This window comes from Notamacropus eugenii, chromosome 6, assembly GCF_028372415.1.
Source record: "Notamacropus eugenii isolate mMacEug1 chromosome 6, mMacEug1.pri_v2, whole genome shotgun sequence".
Taxonomy (NCBI): Eukaryota; Metazoa; Chordata; class Mammalia; order Diprotodontia; family Macropodidae; genus Notamacropus; species Notamacropus eugenii.
The window spans coordinates 283071395-283091480 of record NC_092877.1 but is presented as its reverse complement, the minus strand read 5'-3'; positions in this window follow the sequence as shown (position 1 = coordinate 283091480).

The following is a 20086-nucleotide window of genomic DNA, read 5'->3' as shown; positions in this document are numbered from 1 at the left end:
AAAACATAACAAAAGAGAAAATAGTCTGCTTCATTCTCCATCCTGATTCCATAGTTTGTTCTCTGGATGTGAATGGCATTTTGCCTCAAGAGTTCTTTGGAAATGTTTTAGGTCCTTGCATTGCTGTGAAGGGCTCAGTCTATCAGAAACAGTCCTAAAGCACTGTGGCTGTAACTGTGTTTAATGTTCTCCTGGTTCTGCTCATTTCACTCAGCATCAATTCATATAAGTCTTTTCAGGTTTTTCTGAAGTCCAACTGTTCATCATTTCATATAGCAAAATAGTATTCCATTACATTCATATACCACAACTTGTTCAGTCATTCCCCAATTGATGGGCATTCCCTTAATTTCCAATTATTGTCCATTACAAAAAGACCTGCTATAAATATTTTTGTACATGAGGGACCTTTTCCCATTTTCATGTCTCTTTGGGATACAGTCATAGAAGCAATATTACTGGGTCAAAGTCTATGCACATTTTTGTAGCCCTTTGGGTATAGCTCCAAATGCTCTCCAGAATGGTCGGATCAGCTCACAGCTTCATCAACAATGCATTAGTGTCCCAAATATCCCACATCTTCTCCAACAGGGGGTTTTTATACCCTAGTACATGGTCAGTTTTTGCATAGTGCCATGTACCACTGAGAATAAGGTTATTCTTTTCTACTCCCATTCAATTTTCTATACAGATCTATCATATATAACTTTTCTAAGGTTTAACTCACCTCCTTAACTTCTTTCTTGTTTATTTGGTGGGTAAGTTTATCTAGTTCTGAGAAGAAGGGTTAGAGGTTTCCCCCTAGTACAGATTTGTTTTCAATTTCTTCCAGTAAGTCCCTTAACTTCTTCTCTAAGAATTTGGATGTTATTCCACTTGGTTCTGCCACTCCCAGTGTGATTTAATATTTATTGTTTTCTTTTCTATTAAAGGGGCCATCCTGCTGACTATTTTTAAAGAGGCCTGTTCACTGAATGGGCATTACCTACCTCACTTTAAGTGAGTACCTGAAAAGAGCTTAGCCTAAAAGGTCAAAGTCTTTCATTGTGTCCTAATGGCCATCTCATTCTACCTATGAAATTATTGATCTTGACCCAAGAAGCAACAAGAATTCTTCTCACACTTTAAGACAACTTTTAACTTACTCCTTACCTCATGATTCTTCAAACCAAATACTTTTAATTCTCTACCTTTATTTCAAAGCATAGAGAAGTATATAAATGCAGTAGTATTATTATACAAATAACTTCCTAGTCCCTGAATTATTTGTGTGACACTTCATTTGAACCTCAACAAATTCTCACAATGTTCTTTAACTGTGGTAGGATAAAAAAAGAATAGAAGAAAATGACAACGTTTATAATTTCAATCCTGCTCATACATGGGACCTAAAAACATGGGCTACTTGTTAATTTATCCAATGTAGAAAGCACATGATGCTTTCAAATGACCATTCATTCAGCAGCCATTTAAAGTCTTATTGTATCTATGATTTCAACAATATTGCTGTCATCCAACCATGCATATCACAATCCTTCTAGCCTTCATTCTCTGGAATTTATATCCATGATGTTCAGGATATCCCCTAGAGTAGATTTATGGAAAACTTTAGAGGTCTTACTATTGTTCTCTTAATATTTGACTAGAGTGGGTCAGAGACATACAGCAATTATGCCACTGTTTTTCATGACATGAGGAACCCAATTCCTTTTCTGGTCATGCAAAGTCTGATATAGATGGATAAAAACATTTCTAGATGTATGTGTGTATGTGTTTTATATATATATATATATATATATATATATATATATGCATTTGTGTGTATACATATGTGTGCATGTATATATGTGTATACATATATATATGTATTTACATGTGGTATATATGCATGTATACACATATATAATATTCATGTGTGTTTAGAATAGCCATTATTGTTAACTGCAACCTGTTCTCTACTTTTAAAAAAATGGTGCTCTAAAATAAATCCATTTTTTTCTTACTTGTAACTTTTGCTTAAGATCCCAATTTTCCACTATTCATAGAAGTATGTTCAGTAGAAGAATATTAATATAAAAGAGATATTATTTTTCTTAGTTCCCTCACTTTCAATGGGTTGAATATAATCAAGGAAAATGCTATGAAGTTTCCAAAATAGGATCATCTCTTTTTTCTATTCATTGCTAGCTCTGGTTTAATATCCACTTTCCCTTGTTTTCAAAGGTATATTCATTAAATAATTTGATTGATCTATCCCCCTCCTCAAGTTGTTGATCATCATAATTAAGGCAATTTCCGTTTCTCTTCCAGTTTTTCTTTCTAGTGTGCATAGTTAGGTCATTACCATTGGCATTATTGTAGAGTTTTCCAACAAGGCTTTGTAATATTCTAGGGGGCTGGTATCAATAGTATTATAAGCAAACAGGAACATCTGGAGAACCTTACCAGCAATAGAGAAAAAAATACTTTTCTTTGCACTTTAACCAATACAAGTATAGATATCAAAGGGCAGTGAAATGAAATAAAATAATATCTACAGATATTCTGCTATGTACCCTATGATTTGGATGCATGTGTGACACCTTACTTTCTTTCCCATTCTCTATATTCTAGCCCCAAACTGCTTTCCTTGCTGTTCTTCAAACTCAGTATTCTTTATTACTTCTGTTCCTATGCACATGCTGTCCACCATATTTGTAATGCACTCCTTCATGGAATTAACCTCTTAGAATCCCTAGCTTCCTTCAAGACTCAGTGCATATGTTCTTTCCTATGGGGAACTTGCTCTTTATTGATTAAATGTTGGTTTAAAAGGTATCATGTAGAGATTCATCTGATTATATTACTTTTGCATATGAGGCACAGATTTTTTTATGTGTCTTTGTATCCCTGGTGCCTAGAATAAAGCTTGGCATCTAATAAGTTCTAGGATACCCTGAAGGGTTTTGTAGGCATCTTTTCTATGTTGTGATCTTCTTAAGCCTTTTTTATTTGTATTTTCTTCAATGTTAGGCACCCATGCCTGGCACTGCAGGTCCATTTAACAACCTAACATAAATTTAAAAAGGGATATTTCCTTTTTGGATAGGATAAAAAGAAATTGTCAAGGTTCAGTTTTGCTTGATATAGCCAAATAGTCTCTTGAAATCAATAAATAACAAAAACCAGTGTCTAACATTTCATTTGACACTCAGTCTGTTGAGTGACCATAAAGAGATGTACTGCTACAGGAAATTATCTGTGAAATCCTGTCTGAAAGTCTGCCTTTTTAATTCTGATCTTTCTCCTAGGATTTCCTGAATGCATGTTCAGTGCTTTTAATAAAAGATTGGTAGCATATATGAGAACTTGATCGGTTTTGGATTAACATTTAAGAATTCAGGATCACCTTCCATATCATTTTGAGGCACTAGATTAATATTTTGGCAAACACTGGCCACCTAATTGCAATCTAAGTACATGAATGAATTCAGCTTATTATTTAAGTTAACACAGAATTATCTGACTCCTCATATTTGTCTTGGAAGAAATTAAATTTTCCATACAGATAATATTTTGAGGTTAAAAGGGACTTCTAGTTTTTATGGATGAAGAAACTGAAGCCCAGGGACATTAAGTGGCTTCCTTAAGTTCACAAAAGTGGTAAATAGCAAAGTATCTACTCAAACCTAGGTCTCTTAGGTTCAGATTCCATGTTCTTTTTCATTATACCAAGCAGACTCTTTCTTAAAATATGTCACTTTGGTATCTGTGTGTGTTTTATATGATCAAGTCACTTTCACTTTGAAGGACAAAAGAGTTGAGAAATTAAAATAAAATATCCCCAAATTACCTAGACACACACACAAAAAAAATAACTCATAAAATTACTTTAATGACTTTGTGGTAAATTCTCACTCTTCAATGTCGCAGATTTGGGGATATTAGACAGCTTTATTATTATAATGATCATTTGTTCTGTATTGACAAGAAAGATGAACATTCCACTCTCTTTTTCTTTTTAAAAGGTATTATTGTCATTGTTACTTGACAATGTCAAGTAAAATGTCATGCTAATTGCTAAAGCCCACTTAGACTTAATGGGTAGATTGTAGCACAAAATGTACCTTGGACTGATTTATGGCTGGAAAATTCTACATAAATATTGTTGATATTTCCATTTTTACTGAATATCAGCACAAGATATTTTACAACTGTTATTTAAAGTAAAACACAACTGTTCATTGCTATAAAAAAATGGTCGCGAGTAACAGAATGTTGGTTTAAAAAAAAACTCTGTTTGCCTGTTTACTAATGATGGGTAGTTCTAATAGTAATGTAGTTTAACCTCTAACTTGGTAAAGTTTATGTTCATTAGCTATCAAAACATGCGTTTGAATTCAAAGTTCTTGGAACCTTGGGTTAGGATATAGATTCATTTTTGGCAATGTTTGCTAACTAGATAATTCTGTGAGAGAAGCTGATAATTAGCAGATTAGCTTTAGAACTATACATTCTAAGTGCTGTTTCATTGCCAGAGTCTTACAGGTATTCAACCTAATTTCTTGTTCTAAAGACGTGGACAAAAGTGCTGTTTTTCATTTGAATATTAATGCAGAGCTTCAGTCTCCCTAACATAGCACCTTGCTTACTCTCCTCTGTACCAATTCATCAAACACACATACACATACACACACACACACACACACACATACACACGCACACATGCACAAACACACTGTGCTGCCAAATATGCATTTATAACTAAAATGTTGCTCACCAAAATTTAAGACAGATTTTTAATAGCCAGAGGAGATTTTGCAAATGCACATCAGGGCAGGAATAAATTGTTCTGATTCTCGTTTCTCTCCTGCAGATTGATGTGTCAGGAATTACCCTTTTTTCTGTATTGGGACTGAGGTTTAAGGGTTTTGCGTGCATGCGTGTGTTTTGCTGATCAGTACAGGTATTGAGAAGGATATGCATTACCCTTGAGTTCAGGAGAACTTGGACAGATTTATGGGACATACTTGTGTGCTCAAGCATATCAAGACCTGCATAAAAACCAATGCATTCCCTAAACTCAAAATCATTTTGTAATCTTTGTTACATCCCATCTCCTTATCAAGGCGGAATGCCTTCCCCTGCCCCCACCACCACTAAAGCCTCAAAATCCTATCATTTAAAACAAATCTCCAGGCAATCCCTTGCTTTTAATATTGGAAGCTTATTACTTTTTTTTAAATATAGAATCTAATGGAGAAGTTCTGATTTTCAAAACCATATGTCGTGTGCATTTAAAAAGGGAATGAAAAAGGAAAAACATTAACCAAAATGGGCATTTTTACCTTTTGAATTGATTGAAATGCCCATAATTCACCTGTTTTCTTTATAGATATAAGTTCAGTAAATAGAAGTGTCAGAAAAAGGTCAGGATTATACCTGAAAAAGTAGTGCAATGTACTCCTTTTTTTTGGAGGGGTGGAGCTAAATAATTAAACCAAGTCAGCTTATTTCAGAGCAGCAGGAGCAACAGATGTTGTTCTCTGTTTATTTTCTCTTGTTGCCAGATGGAGAGGGAGAAATAAATACTAGGACAGAGAAGAAAGCTGCTGAGTTGTGATTCTGCCCCCATCTTAGGTCAAAGAAATGTTTCGTCATGTAATGATACCTAATGGCCCAAGCAAAGACTTTTGCCTTGAGAATACTTATTTCTAGATATGGCCATTCCATTATACAGGGTGTTCCAAAAGTCCTAGTGCAGTTTTGAGCTTTAAAACTATTTATAAGACTGAAATAAAGTATGTCTAAACTTCAAGCTTAAAAATAATATTAGACTTTTGGAATATGCTATGTCTTTAATATCACAGGAAGCAATTGAAACCCAGTGAGGCTAAGTTGTTGGCTCAACCAAGTTCAAAAGTAGAAAGTAACAGAGCAAGAATTCAAACTTAGATCTCCCAATTCCAAATCCAGTGCTCTTGCCACTAGATACAATTTATTTCCATCTTAAAAAGAGTTTTGATAAAATTTGAAGTTTCCATAAAAATCTCTTAAAGATTAAAACTTCACTAAGATTTTTCAAACACCATAGGTATTGATGTATATCACACAATGAAGTTAAATTATTGGGCCATGCACAGATAGGTAGAAAATTATGGAACAAGAATTTAAACACAGATGTCCAAATACAAATTCGATATTCTTGCCACTATTCTCAATTTATTTCCATTTTAAAAAGAACATCTGAAACTTCTATTAAAATACTTCCCATCTAAATGGTATGACAATATATAGTCAAACTCCCTTTATTCTGGAATATTTGTTAGTAGAGTATTTTGGTTAATAGAAAAAGTGTTGCCACACACTTTGAATTTACTAATTTTTTAAATGTTACAATACAGTTAAATATTCATAAATACAAAGAATTACAGAATAAAATTTAATGTCCTTGAGGATTCAGAATTCACTTCAGCATCTTTAGTGCTGCGTTGTGCCATGTTTTGCAAAGCATACTTTCACAGAATTTACAATCTGAACCTCCCTTAGTGTGTTTTTTTGGGTTTATCATACTAAACATAAATTAAAATTGTATTATGTGAAATTTCAGAAGGGTATTGGGAATATACCCAGTCTCAGCCTCATGATCTATTTTGAAAGTGGATTTGTTATAAAAGGTTTTTGGGTTTTTTTTTTTGGAGGGGTGGGTAACTTGTCATTTGTTTAGTTCCCATAAAATCATAGAAAAGCTCTCTTGTTTTGGGAAATGCAGAAAATTAGAACCACAATGTTTATATTCTGGCCCCACTCTGTTAGGGCCAGACAGGACATAACAACTTCTCAAGGTTCCAGAATATGCCGAATGGCATTTTTTTTCTCTACCACCATCTACTGGATTCCTCACAAACTTTTTTATTCCTCCCCATTCTTAGTGGCCTCAATTCCATCAACCACTTGACATCAAGTAGCTTTTAAAAAGGGATAATGACTTCAAAAGTATGCTGAGAATGAATATGCAAATATTTCTCTCCAAAACCATGAGATATACCTTACTCTATACTCTTGGGAGTGGGATGGGGAGGAAAATTGGTTCCATCAAATTCATACTGAGTGGCATCTCTCTTGGATGAGGCATGTCTGCTTCCATTAAACAGCAGGCCTAGAATTCTTTCTTAAGATCTCTGGTGGCTTCTTGGTGTACCAACAATGGAATGACTACAGTTCAGGGCACAGACATTCCCAGATCCTTGTGGCTTGTTTTCTTGACCTTTCAAATATCATTTTTTTCTTTAAATATATAATTTATTTATTTTTTAAGTTCTTAACATTTACTTCCACAAGAATTTGAATTCAAAATTTTCTCCCCATCTCTCCCCACACCCCACCCCAGGACAGCATGCACCCCATCCACCCCTTCCTCCAGTCTGTCTTCCCTTCCATTATCCACCCTTCTTCCATCCCCCTTCCATGCTATTTTCCTGTAGGGCAAAATAGATTTCTATACTCCATTGCCTGTATAGCTTAATTTCGAGCTGCATGATAAAAATTTTTAACATTCATTCTCAAAGCTTTGAGTTCCATATTTTCTCCCTCCTTCTCCACCCACCCTCTTTGAGAAAACAAGGAATTCAATATAGGTCATACCTGCATAACAATGCAAATCACTTCCATAATATTTATGTTGTAAAAGACTAACCATATTTCCCTCTTTCCTTTCCTGTCCTTCATTTATTCCATTCTCTCCCTTGACTTATCCTCCCATAATAGTATTTGCCACTGATTATCCCTTTTCTCAATTTGTTGTCTCTTCTGCTATCTTCTCTCTCCTATCCTCTTCCCCCTTGCTCTCCTGCAAGGCAAAATAGATTTCCATATTCAATTGAGTGTGTGTTATTCCCTCCTTAAGCCAAATCTCATAAGAGTAAGACTCAATTATTTCTTTTCATCTCTCCCCTCTTCCCCTCTATTGTAGAAGCTCTTTCTTCCCTCTTTTATGTGAGATAATTTGCTACATTCTACCTCTCCCTTTCTCTTATTTCTAGTACATTCCATTAAGCAGTAAATTTTATTTTTTAGATGTTCTCCCTGTCCCCCTGTGCCCTCTGTCTATGTATGTGTACATACATATGTGTGTGTACACATATACAAACATACACACATGTACATATACATACCTACACATTTATAATATGCACACACATACATACTCATACATACCCATACATACCTACATTTCATATATATATATATATATATATATATATATATATATATATATATATATATATACATATGTATATACATAGATATAGATATAGATATATTCCCTCTAACTACTCTAATACTGAAAACGGTCTGATGAGTTACAAATAATATCCTTCCATGTAGGAATGTAAACAGTTCAATTTTAATGAATTCCTTAAGGCTTCTCTTTCCTGTTTACTTTTTCCTGTTTCTCTTGATTCTTATATTTGAAAGACAAATTTTCTATTCAGTTCTGATCTTTTCAATAAGAATGCTTGGAAGTACTCTATTTCATTGAAATTCCATTTATTTTCCCTGAAGTATGATACTTAGTTTTTCTTTGCAGGTGATTTTTGGTTTTAAACCTATCTCCTTCAATCTCTGGAATATTCTATTCCAAGCCCTTCGATCCCTTAGTGTATAAGCTGCTAAATGCTGTGTTATCTTGATTGTATTGCCACAATACTTGAATTGTTTCTTTCTTGCTGCTTGTAATATTTTCTCCTTCACCTGGGAACTCTGGAATTTGGCTGCAATATTCCTAGGATTTTTCCTTTGGGGATCTCTTTCAAGAGGTGATTGGTGAATTCTTTCCATTTCTATTTTACCCTCTGGTTCTAGAATATCAGGACATTTTCCTTGATAATTTCTTGGAAGATGACATCTAGGCTCTTTTTCTGATCATGGCTTTCTGGTAGACCAATAATTTTTACATTATCTCTCCTGGATTTATTTTGCAGTTGAATTGTTTTTCCAATGAGATATTTCACATTGTCTTCTATTTTTTCATTCTTTTGATTTTGTTTTATAATTTCTTGGTTTTTCATATAGTCATTAGCTTCCATCTGCTTCATTCTAATTGTTAAAGAACTATTGTCTTCAGTGAACTTTTGAATCTCCTTTTCCATTTGGCTAATTCTACTTTTTAAAACATTCTTCTTCTCATTGGCTTTTTGGACCTCTTTTGCCATTTGGGTTAATCTATTTTTAAAGGTGTTATTTTCTTCATCATTTTGAGAGATCTCCTTTAGCAAGTTGTTGACTGGCTTTTCATGATTTTCTTGCATCACTCTCATTTCTCTTCTCAATTTTTCTTCTTCCTCTCTAATTTGATTTTCAAAATCCTTTTTGAATTCTTCCATGGCCTGAGATCATTGCATATTTTTTGAAAATTTTGGATGTAGAAGCCTTGACTTTGATGTCTTCCTCTGATGGTATGCTTTTTTTCTTCCTCATCTGAAAGAATGGAAGAAAACAACTTTTCATTAAGAAAGTAACCTTCTATAGTCTTATTTTTTCCCCTTTTTTGGGCATTCTCTCAGCCAGCTACTTAACTTTTGAGTCCTTTGTCAAGTGGATGGTGTATTCTATGCACCTATAAATTCTCAGGTCCTCCAAGGTGGCACAGTCAAGGCAGAGGAATTTGCACTTCTCCTGGCCAGTGCTTTGGTCTGGGAGCAACCACAAGCACACTTTTCTGCCCAGAATCTGTAAGTAGGATTCCCCCTCAAGAGCCTTCACCAGTTCCACTATGCCAGTGCTCCTTCTCACCCAGGACTGGGTCTTTAGGTCAAGGGCTTCAAAAGTGGATGATGCTACTATAGAGGCTGATGCTGCCCTGGGACTGGGGTGAGGCCAGACTGTACTCCCATCTCACACAGGTGAAAGAGCCTTCTCACTGACCTTTGAAGCTGTCTTTGGTGTTTGTGGGTTGAAAAATCTGGAAACTGCAGCTGCTACCCAGGATTCTGTGCCCTGAGGCCTGCTCCAGTCCTGTCCTTGCTGCAAGGGCCAGGCTGTGCTGCACTCCACTCCTAGCCCAATGCAATAGACCTTTCCTGTCAGCCTTCCAGGCTGGTTTGGGCTGGAAATTTCTTTCACTCTGTTGTTTTGTGGCTTCTGCTGCTCTAGAATTTGTTTACAGTCATTTTTACAGGTATCTTAAGGGCTATGGGGGGACAGCTAGACCAGGTCCATCTTTACTAGCTATCTTGGCTCTACCCTCCTCCCATCAAATATGTTAAGGGTAGAAATAATACTGTCTTCACAATGCACTATGGGTGAAAGTGTCATCCCCATAATTAGAGATGAAATAGATAAGGGAAAGAGGTTGTTGCTAAAACTGACAGTACATGTGATGCATTGGTAGGTCAGACTAAAGTGCGTCTGTGTGCCAGTTATAGTTGCAGAGTAGAAGTAAGATCCATAGGGGCAAAAGGATGTATTAGCAAAGCAGATTACAAAGCCAGTTGGTTCTATTTTTCAATCGAAGAATTGTAATTGTTGAATCCCATCTCATCCAAGTGTAATCTGTGTGTGTTTATGTGAGTATGTGTTTGTGTGTGCATCTGTGTTATTTTCCCATTAGGTTACACCATGGGTTATGGGTATACTGGGGTTAAGGGAAGGATGAAGGGAGGGAAAAGTAAAGTGCACTCCTGGCTTCTTCCTTTTGGCCAGCCAGGACAGGGTCTGGACTTCCAGAAGTGAATGAAAGGAGGGGAGAGATAATTGGTGTCATAGATGGCAGCTTTTCCTAGTCTTAAATTCCTCTCAGATGTAACCAATGATCTCATGTCTCCATGCAATCATATTTGTTTTCTCCTCTCTCTCTCTCTCTCTCTCTCTCTTCTCTCTCTCTCTCTCTCTCTCTCTCTCTCTCTCTCTCTCTCCCCTCAAACACACACACACACACACACACACACACACACACACACGCACACACACACACACAAATGTACACACATGAATCTCCTATTTCTGAGTTTGTTATTCTTGCCCCCATCTCCCTACTCTACACTGATCTTCCTGTTTTATTGCATTTTTTTCTTCTAAAAACTGCACTATAACCTTCCTTGAATGCCAAACTTGAAAATTCAGAGTAATGATTGAGTCCACCATGTCTTTCTCTCTCATTGTCCATAATCTGTCAGTTTTAACACCATATTCTTTTTACCTTTGTAAAATAGTTGAGGCATTCTCTATAATTCCACTGTTACCACGCTACCTCATGAACCTAACACTTGGACTTTTGCAATATCTTCTGACTGAATGATTCTAAACAGGCATCTTTCTAGTCTCTCCCAAGCCCAGTCCACCCTATATACCACTTCAAAGTTGCTCATCCTAATGTTCTATTCTGGTTGTTCCATTGTCTTTCATGTCACCTCTCCATGTATCCCCATATCAATAAACTTCAACGATTCCTTATTGTCTGCTAAATGAAGTCCAAACTCCCATCAGATTGCATATATATTTTAATCCCTACTAATTTTTTCCACCAAATTTCCCTTTTTCTTAAACAAATTAGACCCTCAATTAGGTTTTTTTTTGATTGTTTTAAATTTCTTTTTTAAGTGAAAACAAGATAATGTGGTTAGTGAGTAGAACACTGGAATTGTTTTGGAATCAGAAAGATCTGTGTTTGAAACATAAGTGTAGTTGATATATAAATGATTAATGACCATCTTTGAGATCCCAGGCAAGTCATTTATTATTCGTTGACTTCAGTTTCCTGTTCCATAAAATGGGGATAATTTTATCTGTTGCACTTACTTCACAAGATTGTTTTGAAGATCAAATGAGATGTTGTTTTTAAAGCAATTTTGTGAGTTGGCTGTTATTAATGAATGCAAATCATAATCATGACTAAACTCCAAGTGTATCAATTCTCATAGAATGCCTTCTCTAGTATAGTTGACAAAATTTTCCCATCAATTAGGAAGATTTCATAGTTTACTTGATGCTATGAATACATTTGATAAGCTCCGAATATTGTTAAACATTCTTCAGTGTGTTTCTTTACATTGTTTTTATATAAAAATAATATTGCTACAAAAACCTAAAATTACATGCTTCCAATTTCATATTAGTGAAAAATTAATGAATTATCACACACCATAAGGTGTTCATTTTACTATAGAACTTCTAATTAATCTAAATATGTTAATGCATATTAAGCATGTATATTAGCATAATAGTTTTATACATCCCTATATTTTATATATTTAACCATCCTCACACATACAAATATACTCATACATACAAGAAATATATTAGATTGTTGAAGATTTGGGGTATTCTCTACTTCACAATGCATGCTCTCATAGTATTTATAATCCTTGTTTCTCTTAGTGAATTTACCAGATTTTAATTGTCTGTGCATATTCTTATACTCATCCATCCGATAGTTGTTTTCTTTTTCTTATTTTGTTTTGTTATACTCAATGAGTTTCAAAAGTTTAGTTGTGAGACATTGAAATGACCATACAGGCTCAGGGGTAACAGTTGTTCTCATTTCTATGAACTAAGTGAAAAACAAGTGTAGCAAATTGTTACCTAAATATATAAGGCCAAAATTAAAGCAACCACAGAATAGTAGCAATGTACAACTATCTAATTGCAAACTGTTCTCTCCTACAAGTTCAATTAACAAATTTTAACAGAAGATAATGTCACATTTAGGAACTCTGTTGATCAACATCACCAATTACACTAATGTGACCAGTACAAAAAGACAAATCTATGATAATAGAAATTAAACTCAATTTTTTGAGCTATTAGACTACTATCTTGCAGTGTTTGAGTATGAGTTTGATTTTTCAATTCCCTGAATTTTTTTCTAGAGATCTAGGGAAAATTGTGAAGAGGACAGTTTAATTCTGATACCTCCTACTCATTCTCCTAAATAATCTCCTCAGATATTGTAAATATCATCGTTAAATCCCTATTTTTCTGCGTAACTGAACTCCAACATTTTCTTCCGTACAAGGGCTTTTCCATTACCCCTACCTGCTTTTTAGCACCTTCCCTTCCAAAGTTACCTTCCATTTACTGTCTATGTATCTCATAAGTAACTATTCATGTGCACATTGTATCCCTGATTTGTACGTAAACTCTTAGAGCTTACATTTAGCACAGTATCTAATAATTATTTGTTTGAAATAATCAGTTATTCATCATTTTTAAGATGTTAGTTGTCAGTGGTTTCAGATATTAATGTTCTTAGGGTCAGAAGCATTTTACAGAGGCATGCATATATATTAAAAAAAATCTTTTATATAAAAAAGCAACTAACCAAGGAACTAATTTCCAATGCTGGCATTTGCTTGCCCATGAGAAAGATATTTTGGAGCAGGAAGTCTTTTGTCATGCTTCTCAGACGAAATGGTAACTGGAAGTCTCTTCTGACTGCTTCTGAGGATGTCCCTCAGCTTTATTTCAGCTTGAGCAAACAATTATGGTTTACTTACATAAGGATGGGGTTAAAACCATCCCAACCCATTTTAACATTATTCCTTAACTTGGTGAATATCAGCCCATCAATCAAAATATTATATTAAATGTGAAAAGTCTTTGAAAGTCATTTGATGAAGTGAAGTGGTGCCTGAGAAGAGTCCTGATACAACTTGCAGTGGGATTTCAGATTACCCTCTAATTCCTACTTAAAAGCATCAAGCTAGCTGAGATAGGAGGCTGTTCAAGAAATTAGTGTGAATGGAGTGAATGTGGAGTTTTAACTGAACTCTCTAAAAAGTGACTGCACTACCAAGCTTGTCTAATTCTCCCACTACCCCACTTTTGTTGGGAGGACTTTCCATCTCTGAAGGATGTTCAGCTTCCTTTCTTCTCTTCAGTGTCACAAACAGCAACTCTCAGAACAGTCGGTGAGAGTGCCTGCATTGAGAACCAAGGATTAACATATGCTTAGGGCATCACTATGCTTAGGGCAAGTACCTAAAGCCCTCCATGAATGAGATAACGAGAACAACAAAAAGAGCCTTGGTAAAATGCTTTTTGATTTGCAAAGATGTGTATGTGTGCATGTGTGTGCATATATTCATTTTATTCTCATAGAAAATCTGTAAAATAGATGATGTTATTATTCCCATTTCACAAATCTGGGAACTGAGACACAGAGTGGTTGAGTGATTTGCTCAGGGTCACACAGCTAGCAAGTGTCTAAGGTAGAGGTTGAAATCAGATCTTTCTGATGCAAAGAACTTCACTCTTTCTAGTACACCACTAACTAGTGTACCATTCTAACTACTTATAGGACTTCCAGCAATTAACAGCTTTTAGATATTACTTTGTTACATATACCTGCTATTACTGATAACCCTTTCTCTGCATTCTCTACACATTGATGGGAGACCAATGTCTCAGACTTTTGGAGGGATATTTTGTACCAATGGTTCTTGTACCAACTTAGTAAATACCCACTTCTAAAAGCCACTTAAAACTGGTGGGCTAAATTGATTCTCAGTTGACAGACAATCTTGGGGGAAAGTACACCACTGGGATCTCATTGAAATGACATTAGAGCATTGGGGTCCCTCCAGAACCTTAAAAGGATGACATAATAAAGCTCTAGGGGACTGATTCAACAGTAGAGTTAGAGTAGGAGTGGTGTCCTTAGGGCTTATATGGACTATACCTGCAATAAACCGGAATGGAAGAAGAATGGACAAATATGTATTAGACATATACCTTGCTAGGGAGTACAAACAGCATTATCCTCATTTTACAGAGAAGCAAACAGATATGAAAAGAGTTCAAGTGGCTTGCCCAAAGCCATATCAGAAGCAGGATCACAGTCCAGTTCTTCTGGCTCTAAACCCTGGGAGTAGCAGAACAGAAAATATACCAAAGCCAATATGTCCTTTCACCCGGATTGCAAGTTCTGTCTCGGCTATTTTAGCTTTATATGAGGGAGAACGTATTGGTTTTCCTAACCACCCAGGCCAATGTGTCAGCCAGTACATGAATGCTATGCATGCTGTTAGCAGACAGAAATTCTCAACTAGTAAATATCATTTTAAAACAACTAGTAGCAATTGTATTTTCAATGAAGGAACTCAAGTAAAGACAACAGCCAGGTATTTTAGAGAGGAAATGTAGCTATTAAAATACATGTTATTTCCTCAAGATACTGGCAGTGGACTTATCCTTACCTATCATTGTTCCTGATATCAGTTCACTCCAGTGACCCTATTATTCTAAGCAGAGAGTTCTGATGGTTATATCTAACTATACATTGTGAAAGAAGTGTCCACTACTTAAATACAATATTCAGACTCACCATGTAATTTCCTTTAAAAATAAAAAGGAAAGCTTTCACCAGGCATTAATTAATAAAGCAAATAATGATGCACCTGATACTTTACCTCTGATTTTTTTCCTTCCTAAAAATCTCAAAGCCTCAGCTTTTGCTGCCATTACGACTTCCCAGAGGCCAGGATTTATGTGCTCAAAGGCTATTTGTATTTATCCTGAATTGCTATCTCTGAACTCCCTCAGAGCTGTCACAGGAGGTTTGATAACACTTCAAATTTAATGACACTAATTACACTTAAAATGCTTTTGTACCAAGTATGCAAGTGTATTATAAGTTTCATTTGCAGTTAAATGAACTTGCAGAGGAATTCAACCCTCTGCTGTTTATAAATTGCATAATTATGCCTTCGATGGTATTAGGTCCTCAGAAACTAACATGCATCAACTGTTCACCAAAAACCCTGAACTTAGTTCGCAATTATGGTCCTCCTAGACTTCTAATATTGTGCATTTAGAGGTTTATTGAACCTGTTCGTCATTCTCCTTTCCTCCTCAGAGACACCAATCCCAAGCATAAGCAGGTTTGACTAATATTAGGGCCACAGGGCAAAAAGAAAGGATGAGGAACGAGTCTATTAAAACCAAGACATCTAAATGTCCCTGGAATTATACCTTCTACATCACTACACATTTACTAATGTGTTTACAGCCAAATGAATCAGACAATGGCACAATCATGTATATACCTATTTACTTCTTTGAAAAATACAACAATCCATTTAAAAGGCTTGTTTACGTATCTTTATTTTTCAAATGAACTATATAGTGTGGTCCCTAAAAACTGGTCTTGAATAAACACACTCAGTCAATGAATTTCTTGTAAAATTTCAGACAAGTGTAAATGGTTTTATCTAAGGACAAAAGAAGTCCTTAAATTTTCTAAAAAATAGATGGGCATAGAATATCATTTTCACCGGGGCTCAGTACTACAAATGTCATCCAAAGTGCTTATTTGATTTGGTTGCTCATTTGTGAACACACATGTAATAAAAGTAATACTTGCAAACATAGTTCATTCTGAGGAACATGCACTGAATAGCATGGATTATTCAACTGAGCAACGTAGATTACATTTCTTTATTTTTACTTTAAGCAACTTATCTGGGTATTTGAATTTTAGTGAACTTCATACAAGAATCTGTAAAGGAGACAACTTTTAATTTTAAAAAACGCAGTATTTCTGTGGTAAGTGGCTATAACATAGATCTCTGGAAAGTTCTAGTATCCATCCAAATGGTGATACAATTGGTCCTTCTCTGTAGGATACCTTCCCAGTTTTACCATTGAATAATGCCTAAATTTTAGAGAAAAAGTAGTTTTTCGTACTGAAAATACACTGACTTACAGAGTGGCCCAAAAGTTTTAGTGCAATTTAAGCTTTAATAAAATCTTAGTGTTTCTGTTAGTTTATCATTGTCAATGTTTTTGATGCCTGGGTATAGATACCTTCCTACTAGAGTAATGTTTGTCTGTGACCTTATATTAATTTTCCACACTTTCCTTCCTCACTTACTCATGACCTTCCACATCTTTTTTACATGCTGAGCGTAGCAATGAAGTACATAGGCTGTCCAAGTTCTATCCCTTATTTATTCCATATAAGTAGCTCACTTCCTTTTCTAGTCCAGGATTTTTTAAATGATATTCTTTGCATACCTTCTGAAGTGTAGGTTATGGTGGGACTATTACATAATTCATTTTTACATGCCAGGAATCTCTACACTGTCCTGTGGCTTGTCCCTAGCTTCTTAATTCTTTGGGGCATAAAATAGTTTTGGGAGGATATTTAAGCTGAAAAGATGGTCTTTGAGATGGAGAGTAGGTTATGATCACTGAGTCATTTCCCAAATGCAATAGACTCTGTTGCTTTCTACCTGTTCAGCTTTAGGCTTGACTGAAACAGCTTTTCCAAACACATGACTGATGAGGTAATTCAATGGATTAGTCATCCAAATGTCTGTCATAATCTGAACAACAGTGATTTTGATTCATCAAATTTCTCTGGCATGGATAATTGGGGCTAATCCTTTTGGGTAACCATGGATCTCATTGAAGATGCCTTATAATATTCTGGGACTTCATGCAATCAGTGTGAGGTTCTTATCAAACAAGTGAATCTGTGAGAACTTACCCTCTTTGGGGAATCTTTCATCCATTTGGTCATTGCAAAAGATAGCTTCTATAACAACCATGAACACCTTTGATGATAGATACATTGCCTTGTTTTGTGTTTCTCTTATTATTAACCAGAGGGTCATTGAACAGAATTATCTCTGTGAGAGTATCTTCAAGAAATCTTGTATGATATTCACATATGTGAGATTCTTTTTAAAAGAGATTCTTTAAGACTGTGTTTCACTCTTCTTAGTCATTTTTTAAAAATCAAACAATAATAAGCATATTTGAATCTTATATCATCTACATCTGTCAGTCCACTAGATATTATAAAAATATTTTATGCTATAGAGAATCATTCAATAAGCCTGTAGCTCCATTCACATATTTTCATCAGGGATGTTCTGGTAATATTCGGGAGGATGCTTTCTTCCTCCTATTCATACCCCTATTAGCTCCTCCTTCCTACATATCCTCCTTCCTCACCTTGCATATAGATTAAATCAATAGCAATTTTTAAAGATTAGAAAGAAGATACAGTGGTTCGTAGTTATTGAAGTTATCTTGATCATTTTGAGGTATTATTATCCATTATTTTTTCTAATTCTTCTCATTCTTTTTCTCCCTTAAATATTCCTTAAAATTAACTTGCAAGATTGTGTTGACCCTACCAGAACTGTTTTCAGTTGGAATTTGCTACAGTCCAGCCATTCATTGTAAACTTATATTCCTCAGGGTCATGTCTACTTCTTCCTGTGGCCCTTTGAATATCGAAATGTGAGACCAAATGTTGTGATTCCTCTGTCAGAGATAATAAAAAATAAAATATTATAGAAATAGTCACATCTATCTTCCAATTTTTTTCCCATTTGTCATTCTGTCAATTGTATCTATGAATGCTCTTTGGATGAATTTAAATTTGAATTTGAATAGTACTCAAGTTTTCTTTCAATTTGTTTTCACTTATCTTGCTTTTTAGTATTGTAAAAGACAATATTTCTCACAATATCCCAACATAACTCTTTGTAGTGTTTTTACCAATGAGTTTGTATTCTAAAATTGGATTACCTTTGACTATCATCTTTTTCTACTTGGTGAAGAGATAAAGGTATGATTTTGCTTTTATTTAAAGAAGTTTCTGAGTTCATTGGGCCTTCTCTTTAAATTATTTCCTTTACAACAATTAAGCTTTTATAATAAATGATAATTAATAAAACCACAGAAGTGTGCATGTGTATGTATGTATATCTGTGTGTGTGTCTAGAATAAGATGGGAGAGTCCAAAAAATAAGTATGGATTTGAAGGAAGAAAAACAGTCAAGGATGACATAAAACATTGATTTACTCATTTATATGTTGAGGATTTATTCCGGAGAGAGGACTGAGAGTCCTGATTATGGCCACCGGGGTAAAGAAGTACAAGTGAGTAGGCCACTTTTATGAGACATGGTAAAAAAAGGATATCTAATGAAATGCAGCTGGAGAGTATGAAGAAAAAGAAGCCTTGATATAGTGCTATTGCTACCATCTAAATTTCAGAACCCTGTGAAAAAGTTTCAGTTCTCCAACCCCTCCTTAATAATCAAGGTCATGCTATCTTTTTAACATTACCCTTTATTCAGAATAATTTGAATATATTAGTTTGAAGGTGTTACAATTGTTCTTTGTATCTTCTTATTATCATTAACCTATATTATGCAGTGATATTGATTTTAAACTTTGATCTAATCACTTGATGGTCTAACATCACACATCTAACTACCTGAGATATAAATCTCATTTAAGTAAATAGTCACCTCCTGTCTGTTAATATTTAACTAACTTTATTTTTTTTTTTGTGCCATTTGCTGATAGGTAGGCTCAGTTCCTTCTGATTCTTTTTTTGGAAAAAAAAATCCCATGATATGTTGGCACAATTTTCTAAGTAGGTTACAAACCTTAGTCACATTTCCTAATATATAATTTACCATCTTTCTCTTGGATCACATTCACCTTGGAGTCCATTAGTATTAAATTATATGTTTCCTCAATTTGGTACATCTTGTCAAGTTTGGAAGATTTAATCACCTGTTCAAATACAGCCATGGCGATAGTGCATAAATTGTAATGATCTTCCCTTTTGTCTTCTGTAATGATCTTCCCTTTGGTCTTCTTGTTATATTTTTTTTCCTTCTCCTTTCCTTTTCTTTCTTTAAAAAAAGTGATGTTTATCATGAGCACTCTAAGATAAAATTACAAACAAAAAAGATAAATAAAAAACACAATTTTATCAACTAATTTGCTTGTCTCTGAAAGGAGAATTTGTAAATTTTCACTACTGTTGTTTTCTTGTCTTCTGCCTTTGTGTATGAGAAATATCAACATTTATATTTGAAATAAGGAATATCAATATTTACATGGTTTGGTTCTTCCAACCATATGCCAATATGTCATTTTATATTGTGGGTTTTGTTTTTACCCTTTTTTGTATCTCTATTATTTAGCACACTGCCTAGCAAATTGTAAATGCTTAATAAATGTTTGTTGACTGATGGACTGACTGTCAAACTCTGTGCTAAACAATGGAGAGGCAAAGAAAGACAAAAAGAAAGCCCTTGCTCTCAAGGAGCTTACATTATAAAGTATGGGATAA